The sequence below is a fragment of the Anoplopoma fimbria genome, chromosome 16, assembly GCF_027596085.1.
Source record: "Anoplopoma fimbria isolate UVic2021 breed Golden Eagle Sablefish chromosome 16, Afim_UVic_2022, whole genome shotgun sequence".
NCBI lineage: Eukaryota > Metazoa > Chordata > Actinopteri > Perciformes > Anoplopomatidae > Anoplopoma > Anoplopoma fimbria.
In genome coordinates this window covers 5,658,057-5,668,948 of record NC_072464.1, presented here as the reverse complement: position 1 = coordinate 5,668,948, position 10,892 = coordinate 5,658,057, and positions in this window count along the sequence as shown.

Below are 10,892 nucleotides of genomic sequence, written 5' to 3'. Positions count from 1 at the left end.
TTCAAAAAATACCTACAAAATTTGTCTAAATCAGATTGCAGAAGCCACATAATATATTTTAGTGAACTTCAAAGTGAATTTTTACACAGAATGACTGGAAATGTTGTTCTCCATCTCTGTCAGTGAAGTCACATTAGGAAGGGATTACACAGCCAGTATGGAGAGAGGGAAACATTTATTCAATTCAATTCAATTGATCTTGTATAGCCCAAAATCACAAATTTGCTTCACATCCATACAGGAAAAACTCCCCCCAAAAAACTCCTTTAACAGGGAGAAAAAAAAGGCTGACAGAAACTCTCAACATACATATTGACATGTGAGGGTTGTATCAATACATCTATCGTTCTCCACTATCCCTAAGAGTGTGGAGAGCACAAATGAGCATAAAGTATATGACTTGCAACCTTCATATGGAATTATTCTCATAATTGATATATTTTTATTTTGCAGCAGGAAGATGAGCCAGATATTGCTGATCCTCATGTGGCACTCTCTGTGTTCACTGACAACGCTACTGGTGTGGCCTACTTCAGCCCTGAGAGCAATTCTGTTGTTATTGAGGATGAAATTGTTGTCAGTAATTTTCCCCGCTGGCTGATGCTTTATACAGTTTTTTGTCTTGATCTATGGACTTTTCAAAGAAACCCATTTACATATGCACCTTTATTCAGAAAATGCCAGTGTGTCTTTATGATAGCAAACCACACAAACCGTTCCTACTGAATCTGAAAAATGACTTGTTCAAAGAGTTAACAAAGAAGGAAGTTTATATGCACATAGCATACACAGTCCACCACATATATGCCTCTATGAAGCTCAGTAATATTGTTTGCCTGCCAGTTAAAGTAACAACAGTGTATTCAGTTACAGCGGGTAAAATAAGTATTGAACACGTCACCATTTTTCTCAGTAAATATATTTCTAAAGGTAAATTTTCACCAGATGTCGGTAACAACCTAAGTAATCCATACATACAAAGAAAACCAAACAAATAAGTTCAGAAATTAAGTTATGTGTAATAAAATGGAATGACACAGGGAAAAAGTATTGAACACGCTTACTGAAATTTATTTAGTACTTCATACAAAAGCCTTTGTTGGCAATGATAGCTTCAAGACGCCTCCTGTATGGAGAAACTAGTCGCATGCATTGCTCAGGTGTGATTTTGGCCCATTCTTCCACACATACGGTCTTCAAATCTTAAAGGTTCCGTGGGCCTCTTCTATGAACTCTGATCTTTAGTTCTTTCCATAGATTTTCTATTGGATTCAAGTCAGGTGATTGGCTGGGCCATTCTAGCAGCTTTATTTTCTTTCTCTGAAACCAATTGAGAGTTTCCTTGGCTGTGTGTTTGGGATCAGTCTTGCTGAAATGTCCACCCTCGTTTCATCTTCATCATCCTGGTAGATGGCTGCAGATTTTTATCAAGAATGTCTCGGTACATTTTTCCATTCATCCTTCCTTCAATTATATGAAGTTTGCCAGTGCCGTATGCTGAAAAACAGCCCCACACCATGATGTTCCCACCTCCAAACTTCTTTTTTGGGGTGATGTGCAGTGCCATTTGACCTCCAAACATGGTGTGTATTATGGCATCCAAAGAGTTCAATTTTGGTCTCATCTGACCAGACTATATTCTCCCAGTATTTCACAGGCTTGTCTAAATGTTGTGCAGCAAACTTTAAACGAGCTTCAACATGCTTTTTCTTCAGCAATGGAGTCTTGCGTGGTGAGCGTGCATACAGGCCACGGCGGTTGAGTGCATTACTTATTGTTTTCTTTGAAACAATTGTACCTGCTAATTCCAGGTCTTTCTGAAGCTCTGCACAAGTGGTCCTTGGCTCTTGGACAACTCTTCTGATAATTCTTTTACTCCTCTGTCAGAAATCTTGCGAGGAGCACCTGGTCGTGGCGGTTTATGGTGAAATGATGTTCTTTCCACTTCCGGATTATGGCCCCAACAGTGCTCACTGGAACATTTGAATTCCTTTTAACCAATGCCATCAGTATGTTTTGCAACAATAAGGTTGCGAAGGTCTTGTGACACCTTTGCTTTTACCCATCATGAGATGTTTCTTGTGTGACACCTTGGTAATGAGACACCTTTTTATAGACCATCAGTTGGGACTGAACCAGCTGATATTAATTTGCACTGACAAGGGGCAGGATTGCTTTCTAATTACTGATAGATTTCAGCTGGTGTCTTGGCTTTCCATGCCTTTTTGCACCTCCCTTTCTTCATGCGTTCAATACTTTTTCCCTGTGTCATTCCATTTTATTACACATAACTTAATTTATGAATTTATTTGTTTGGTTTTAAGTTAAGGATTAGTCAGTGGAAGTTAATATTAATAAATAATCATTGATTAAACCTATCTGAGTAGGCAGCAATACAAAATATTGTAAAATAGAAATATTTTCAGAGAATTTAATTTATAATTTAATAAAAATTACAAATTAAGTGATCTGAATATATAATTTTAAACTTATACATACTCTTAAAAAAATATAATACTATTACTTAAATATTCGTAGCTAATCTGTTTTCACAAACATTTGAGTGCTGTGAACTTATTTGGTTTTACAGTGTGGTGCCAACTAATCAAAGCTAACATTACTTACTTCTTATTCTCAATTTTATACTGTTTTTCACATCTGTGCCTTCAGGGCAGTCAAGTAAATCTACACACTCAACAGAGCAGCCATGAGGACACAGCAGTGTGAATCATGGAGCAGACGGGCCTTCATGCTAACAAAGCAGCTTAGCTGCATTGCAGTGCAGTTTCACAAAAAGGCAACATGGAATAAAATTGTTGCCGACGTCCAACCTACCACCGTCGTTATTTAACTGGCTTCATATGAGGCTTTATGTCCACACATTCTCTCTCTCTGTATTTCCTAAGGTTACTGTATTACTCCAGCTTGTTGACCTACAATTAAGCTAGCCGCATTAGCAAAGCAGCATGCTAACGTTAACAGGCAAAATGTTTGCTAAATTAACAGTAACCAAAATAACATAAAATGGCAAAACTTACAGCTTCTAAGTTTGAAATTAGGTCATAGACAGCTGTTACAGATCCATCCAGAGCACCAGTCTTGAAGATGTATCTGACCCTCGTTTAGGAAGAGTTTTCCTGTTGTGAGGACATTTTTGTAAAATATCCTAAAACACCTAATATCCTTTCTGATCTCTTTTAACATAGAATACACTGGACCATCATTTACGAAAGGTAAGGAAATAATCAATCCCACAATTCCTTCTGGTACTAACATTTAAAACAATGCACGATTTGGCCATTTATGAAAACAAACGTTATGCCTTTTTTGCATTATTTTCATACAGTCATATACTATTGGGATTGTTTTTTTTTTACAACCAAGTTACTATGTTAAAAGGTTTATTTCCATTTTTTTCCTACGTAATTTTAACGTTTCTTGATTTTGTTGTGGTCACTTTAAGAATCTCAGTCAGTCTAAGGAAGTTATGTAATTTGACCTGTAATCAGAAAGTACGTGAGCATGACTGAGAGCTGCTGTTTTATTTTTATCTGAGTTAATCCAGCATCATCTGCATACATCTTATGCCTTTTGGTAGAATCATGGGTATGTATTGATGATTTTATTGCCATCTACAATCGCAGATCAAAATTGTATTTTAACTATGGGGCTAGGAATCTACCGAGTAACTATTGCTTAGGATTACACTGTTCTGAGGCCTTTGGAAGTTCTTATAAGAAAATTTACAATAAATAAAAGCACAGATGATTGATTTCATGTTAAAATATTATATCATATATTACATTTGAAGATACATATTCAATAAATATATAAAACATGTCACAGTAAAAACAATAGGATTTAATTCATATTAAAGGTTGAGTTTATATATATATATACATTGTGTTTAACACAGGTGTACAGGTTAAAAACAAGCACATTGTTGAATATGCTTTTTGTAGGTTTTTGTTTTAGCCATTAAACCTGTGGACAAGGGACAATCATATTCAGAGTCTTGATGTTAAGGAGGCATTTAATCAGAATCAGCTTTATTGACCATGTATGCGTACGCATGGAATTTTGACTCCGGTTTCACACGCTCACTGGTATACAGAAACAGACAAATAAACAAAGAATAAAAAAGGATAAATGTTAACTATTTTTTACACAGAAATATATATAGTATATATATGAACATAAAAAACAACGACAATGAAGTGTAGATAAAAATGCAAATATGCAGAGTGCAAGGCTGCTTGAATAAATATGTAAACAATTTGAATTTAAAGTTACCAGAGCTATTGCACATGGATTTGTACCATACAGAGGATGAATGATTAATTGTTCATCAGAGTGACGGCCATAAGAAAAAAGCTGTTCTGGTATCTGGTAGTTTTGGTGTACAGTGCTCTGTAGCGCCTACCAGAAGGGAGGAGTTGGAATTGGTTGTGTCCAGGGTGTGATGGGTCTGCAGAGATGTTTCCTGCCCGTTTCCTGACTCTGGAAACATACAAGTCCTGTATGGAGGGCAGGCTGGCACCAATGAGTCTCTCTGCAGACCTGACAGTCCGTTGTAGTCGGTTCCTGTCCTGTTTGGTGGCAGATCCAAACCAGACAGTGATGGAACAACAGAGAACAGACTGGATGATAGTGGAGTAAAACTGAGTCAGCAGCTCCTGAGACAGGTTGAACTTCCTGAGCTGACATGGGAAGTACAACCTCTGCTGGGCCTTTTTCCTGATGGTGTTGATGTTAGAGGCCCACTTTTGGTCCTGAGATATTGTGGATCACAGAAACGTCTCCACAGCCGACACAGTGCTGTTGAGTAAGGTGAGGGGAGGCAGTGTTGGAGGACTTCTCCTAAAGTCCACTGTCATCTCCACAGTTTTCAGCTTGTTCAGCTCCAGGTTGTTCTGACCACACCAGTGAGCCAGCTGATCAACCTCCCATCTGTACGCAGACTCATCACCGTCCCTGATGAGGCCGATGACAGTTGTGTCGTCTGTGAACTTCAGGAGTTTAACAGATGGGTCACCTGAGGTGCAGTCGTTGGTGAAAAACAGCCCAAAAATAAAATCTATTAACTACTTAATGTCCACAATCTTGCAGCTTTGAACTCATGAAACTGGGAAGAGGAACATATACAAGATGATATATGGCCCAAAGCTATTCAAAGAATGTATTCATCCTTTATTTGTGTCAGACACACTGTTGTTCAATTCAAGATTACAGAAAGACTCGACTGGTCTAAAGACGGATAAGCTAAGGTTTCCACTGATTTTGTTTCTACATGTGATCGATGTTAACAGGCCTCAGTCACTTTGTGCCATATGTTCTGGCCATGTCTGAAGTTATGAAATTTCTGGGGTTTAATATTTTATTATTTAACTTTTTGCTCGATTGATTGCTCCATCTGTATCCATGGCAATATTCGAAGTAACTCCCAGGATGTTAATGCAGAGGTCAAACTGACATTGTTGCCTTTTGCTCACTTCTGGCAAGAAGACTCATCTTATGTAAGTGGACTCTTCACCTCCAACATATGGACACTGGATTAAATATGTTATGTGCTATTTACAGTTGGAGAAGATCCCATGCTTTACAAAAGCTTCAACTACACGCTTCTTTTTCCACCTGGCAACCATTTTTTTTTTGTGGCAAATGTGGAAGCTTAAAAACTGCTGTGAAATACACTATGCACCCCTATACTTACATATATCATACATGTCTATTAATGTAATTCGTCTTCATCCTTTATAAACCAGTCTGGCTCTTTTGTTATTATTTTTGTTTGTTTTGTACGTTTTGTATGTTGAGGGGTGGGTGGGGTTACCTCTATGTGGTTGCTGTATTATTTTCTAGTTTTGTATTGTTAATAAAAAAAACCTTGTTCAAAAAATACATTTTTGAAAAAGAATAATGTGTGCTTCAAATGCTGTTGTTTGTCATCACATATCGCTAGAAACTGTAAAAATTACAAAGCTCTGAATGTTACAGTGAAAGACACAACACAGCGCTTCAGCCCAGACTCGCACCCTGGACGGAGGATGCGGATTCTACTCCAGAGCACCGCAGGGAGCAGGTGGATATGTCACCTCAATCTCATGTCACCAACAAATGAGGCCTGTGGCTGAGATCTGACAGAAAGATCCTTCTCTAAAATATGTCTTGTAAAAGTATATCCAAGCTGGGCAAGGAAACAAAGCAATGAAACTGTATGTGTTTCTCAACAAGCACAGCAACAGGTGACTAGTCTGTTCACAGTCCTTCTAAGAGTTTGGTTATAAAAGTCTGAGTGCTTCTTTCATATTCAGAACATGCGCATGAGTAAAAGAATTAGCAGGAAGAAGGGCCACTGGCTATAAAGTGGAATCCATGGATGGAACTGTCTGCATCCCCTTACCCAGCCTCTTAGAATGTAATGACATTCCTAGTAACAGGAATGAGATTCCAACCCCCAGTGTGGCACACATCATGCACACCTAAATTCATTGGCGCACCTAATCATAGCCATTGGTCCAAAAGCCTATATTGTTATTCTCTTAGGTTGGGACATTATCAGAGTTGATAAAGTCCGTAAACAGTTAAATGGCTTAGAAAACCTTGGCACAGAAGTTGGATCTGGGGTGGGTCATTAGGCGATGTTTGTTTAGGAAGCATTCACAAACCACAGACCGTTAGCTCCTTCTACATGAACACCCTACTTTCTTGCCTTGCAAGTACTGTAGAATGTAGGGTGTAGGGTAACTGAACAAATAAATGTAGTGCATTAAGATGTTCAGTATTTTCTTCTGAGATGTAATGGAATAAAAGTATAAAGAAGCAAGAACAAGTATGTCAACATTGTATTGAATACATAACTTTGGTAAATTAACTTACTTACAGTCCACCACTAGCTGTACAAAAAAAAGGTGCAATCAAATCATGTGCTGTGCTGTGCTGTGCTGGACCAAGTGAGTGGAAAAGTTAGTCTGGAGCCCTGCAATATATTATACACTCATCTGTTTCTAACACCCTGGTATTCCTCTGATGACTAGTGTTGTGAATGACTTGTAAATCCTTACAAAAAAGAATTCCTCACAATTGAAAACTGGGAGCGAAATTGTTGTGTTGATCTATGCTGACTCCCAAAATCACCTATTTGCCCCAGAGGGCTTTACAATCTGTACACATACAACATCCTCTGTCCTGGGACCCTCACATCAGCACAGGAAAAACTCACCTAAAAAAAACTTTAACGGGAAGAAAAAAGGAAGAAACCTATGGGAGATCGACAGAGGAGGGATCCTTCTCCCAGGATGGACAGAAATGCAATAGATGTCATGTGTACAGAATGAACAACATAACAGTTGCAACACATTCAATGCCTATGACATAACTGATTTATATAACAAGAGTAGTAAGCAGAATAATGGTGGAAAAAATTAAGACTACTAATAATAACAGCAGCAGTTGATTTAGCAGAATAATAGTAATGATAAGAGCAGTAACAGTAAAGAGAATAGTAATAGTAATGTGACTAATAACAACAATGGTAGTAGCAGGTGTCAGCCGGGCAACGGCAGGAGGCACGACCCCGGTCCAGATGTAACCAAGATTCATGGACAAACTATTTTTAATTCTGTAACACCTAAATAACTGCATGATGAATAAATATCGCACACATGGATAAATTTAACCAATATAACAACAACAATGAATTATTCAGTCGGTTCACTCACTGTTTGCCAAAATTGATTGTAACAGCCCCATTGAAGGTACAGCTTTGGAGGAAGTTCGGTGGGATGGAAGGTTGACGAACACATACTGGGTGTTGGGTCACATCCATAAAGGGATCAGAGGAATCCAATGAAAAAATCCAGGAAGGGTTGCTAAGAGGAAGTGAGTAGTGTTGCTAGAGACAACTTCAAAGATGGCATTGGCTGTTACTTTGCAAGCAGTCTCAGGATTGGTTAATGGAACAGGGCGATACGGATCCTGGTATCTTCATCCATTTTTCTCGTATCAGCCCAGCTCAGAATCCTGTATCGCCCTCCTGGATTTGAATTGTATGTAAAACAGTGTATGTAGCAGCCTCACTAAAATATGTATCATGGTGGGCCAAAAGCTGTGTATAGGGCCATTTTTGCTCTAGTTTGATGATAAAGGAGTTATGTGATCTTGTTTCTTACTTTGTAAGTACACCTGCTGCAGCATTCTGGATCAACTGGAGATATTTAAGAGACTTATTAGAGCAGCCTGATAAGGAATTGCAGTAAGTTAGTCTACAAATAACCAATGCATGAACTAGTTTTTCTGCATTGCTTGATACGGGATTTGCTAGAGATCTAGAGATGCCATTGTTAGATAATAGATTTTGGAGGTGATCTGTGCGTAGTAGAATAACTTCAGTTTTGTCTGAGTTTAACATCAGGAAGTTACAGGTCATCCAGGTTTTTATCGTCCTTAAGACATGCTTGAAGTTTAGCAAACTGCATTACAGTTTCGTCTGGCTTGATCGATAGATATAATTGTTGATATTGTTTCTGCACTGTACTTTTGCTCTGGTTTATGCTCTTAGATGCTTGTTTAAGAAAGGAGATGCACTTATGACTTCTGGTGACTAGTAGTTCTCTTGAATACCTATGTTGAATACACTTCCTGTAAATCGCTTTGGATAAAAGCGTCTGCTAAATGACTGTAATGTAATGTAATGTAATATAATTGGTTATCATCTGCATAGCAATGAAAGTTTATGGAGTGTTTTCTGATAATATTCCCTAAAGGAAGCATATATGAGGTGAGTTAAATTTGTCCAAGCACAGACCCTTGTGTAGCTCTGTGACTGACTTTGGTTTTCATCAAGGTATTTGTCTTTCACATTTTGTCTTCATGTGACATACACGGATGGATGTGGATGACTTTAATAATACATGCTAATTAGGCTATTGGTAAAAGATTAGAAGGCGGCTTTACTTTTCTGCTACGATGCAATTATTTTGAAGTTCCTTGGAAGAACCCCCAGACAAGTAAAACAGTTAAGAAGGGGGTTTGAAGAGACACTGATCTGGCCTTTTCTAACTTTCTAACACACAATTCCCAGTGCACACCACAAGTAAGTTACCCATGCTGCTGAGTCAAAAACACCCCTCTGAACTCGTAATCAGAATTGTCTGCCCTCTGGCAGCCATCGGTTTCATTTCACTACAACAAACTTCCTGGTCAGTTAGTGAGCGTTGCAGCTGAACTTCATGGACAACATCAGGCCAACGATGACCACACGGCCCATTCATGTCAACGCCAAACTCCATGTCAACCAACCATAAGTGTTTAAGTTATCATGGTAAATATGTCTAAAGACTTGTGAGTCATATTCAGTAAATTATTCATTTTTCAGAACCTTGTTTGAAATATCAGTTTTGAAAGTGCCCATGACAGGCAGAACAAAAACAATCCATCACATGTACAGGCCTTTCTATTAGTTACATTATGCTTCTGATAGGGCTGCACGGTGGTGTAGTGGTTAGCACTGTCGCCTCACAGCAAGAGGGGCCCGGGTTCAATTCCCGGGCTAGACAACCTTCTGTGTGGAGTTTGCATGGGTTCTCTCCGGGTTCTCCGGCTTCCTCCCACAGTCCAAAGACATGCAGCTTAGGTTAATTGATGACTCTGAAATTGCCCGTAGGTGTGGATGTGAGCGTGAGTGTCTGTCTATATGTCTGCCCTGTGACAGGCTGGGATCGGCTCCAGCACCCCCCGCGACCCTTAACTGGATAAGCGGTTACGGAAGATGGATGGATGCTTCTGATACATGCACTTTGGAATGGACCTTCCCTGCATTATTTATAATAAAAACTTTGTGTAATGTTAGATACAGTGGGGTAAGTGTTGACATTGTTCCATGTAGGAAAAGTTAACCTGTATTGGGTCCCGCTGTGCCTCATGTTCATGACAGATCCACAGTGGCAGTTCCAGTCATGCTGGAAAACTGAAGATGTTTCTGTATGTGGGGTACAAAACACCAGTGCAGAGCATATTTCATTGTCAGAATGGAGAATGCTTTCTCTCTCAAGGTTTGTAAAGAAAGTGTAGAAGAGATCAAGTACGCAAATATAAACGTCTCTCCAGAGGCCATCTATCCTTATGGGAAAAAAGGAAAACAAAATTTGAGTCTTCCTACTGAAAAGGTGTGCAGACTAGCTTCGTAACCAATACCCCCTCCCAATGGTGGTAAGGCACTGGGAGACGGCTTGTTCCTTGAACTCTGACCTAGGAAACAAACGCACCCTCCAAAATCTACATGCAGAACTGTTTCAGCCTGCTTAGGGCTCAAATGCCACATGTACAATAAAAGAGATATTGGTCGCTGGAGATCCTCTGTCTATCTATACTGGCTGTGAGAAATCTAATCCTAGCAATTCTATTGTACAGTAAATTATGGGTGACTAAATCCATAGACCTTGTTCTGTGACTGCTGAAGCCTCATATTAGCTTAAAAACTAAGTGCAGCTGAAGTTCAGAATGCATCTTTGTATAGAATGATGACTCTAGATTTGTCTTCACTTACATTGGAATAATTTTAAGGATGGTAATCTTTTCATGGTCAGTATAGAGTAATATACAGAGAGATAATTATATGACTCTTATAACATAAGTCTTATTTGTTTACTTGTTTACATTTTACCATAGTTTCTATTTTTAAATTAGGTGTTTAGTATTGCACTGTGTTTGTTATTTACTTTATACGCAAATTAACCACCTAGCCATATTCCTTGTATATGTAACGTACTTGGCAATAAAAAGCTTCTGATTCTGATTCTTTCAATATCTACGCTGCCGTTGAACAGTTAGTAATGTGGTGCCACTAAGTTTAACAGTCAGTCAGACGTGTGAGAGGACTACCCTCTATGTCT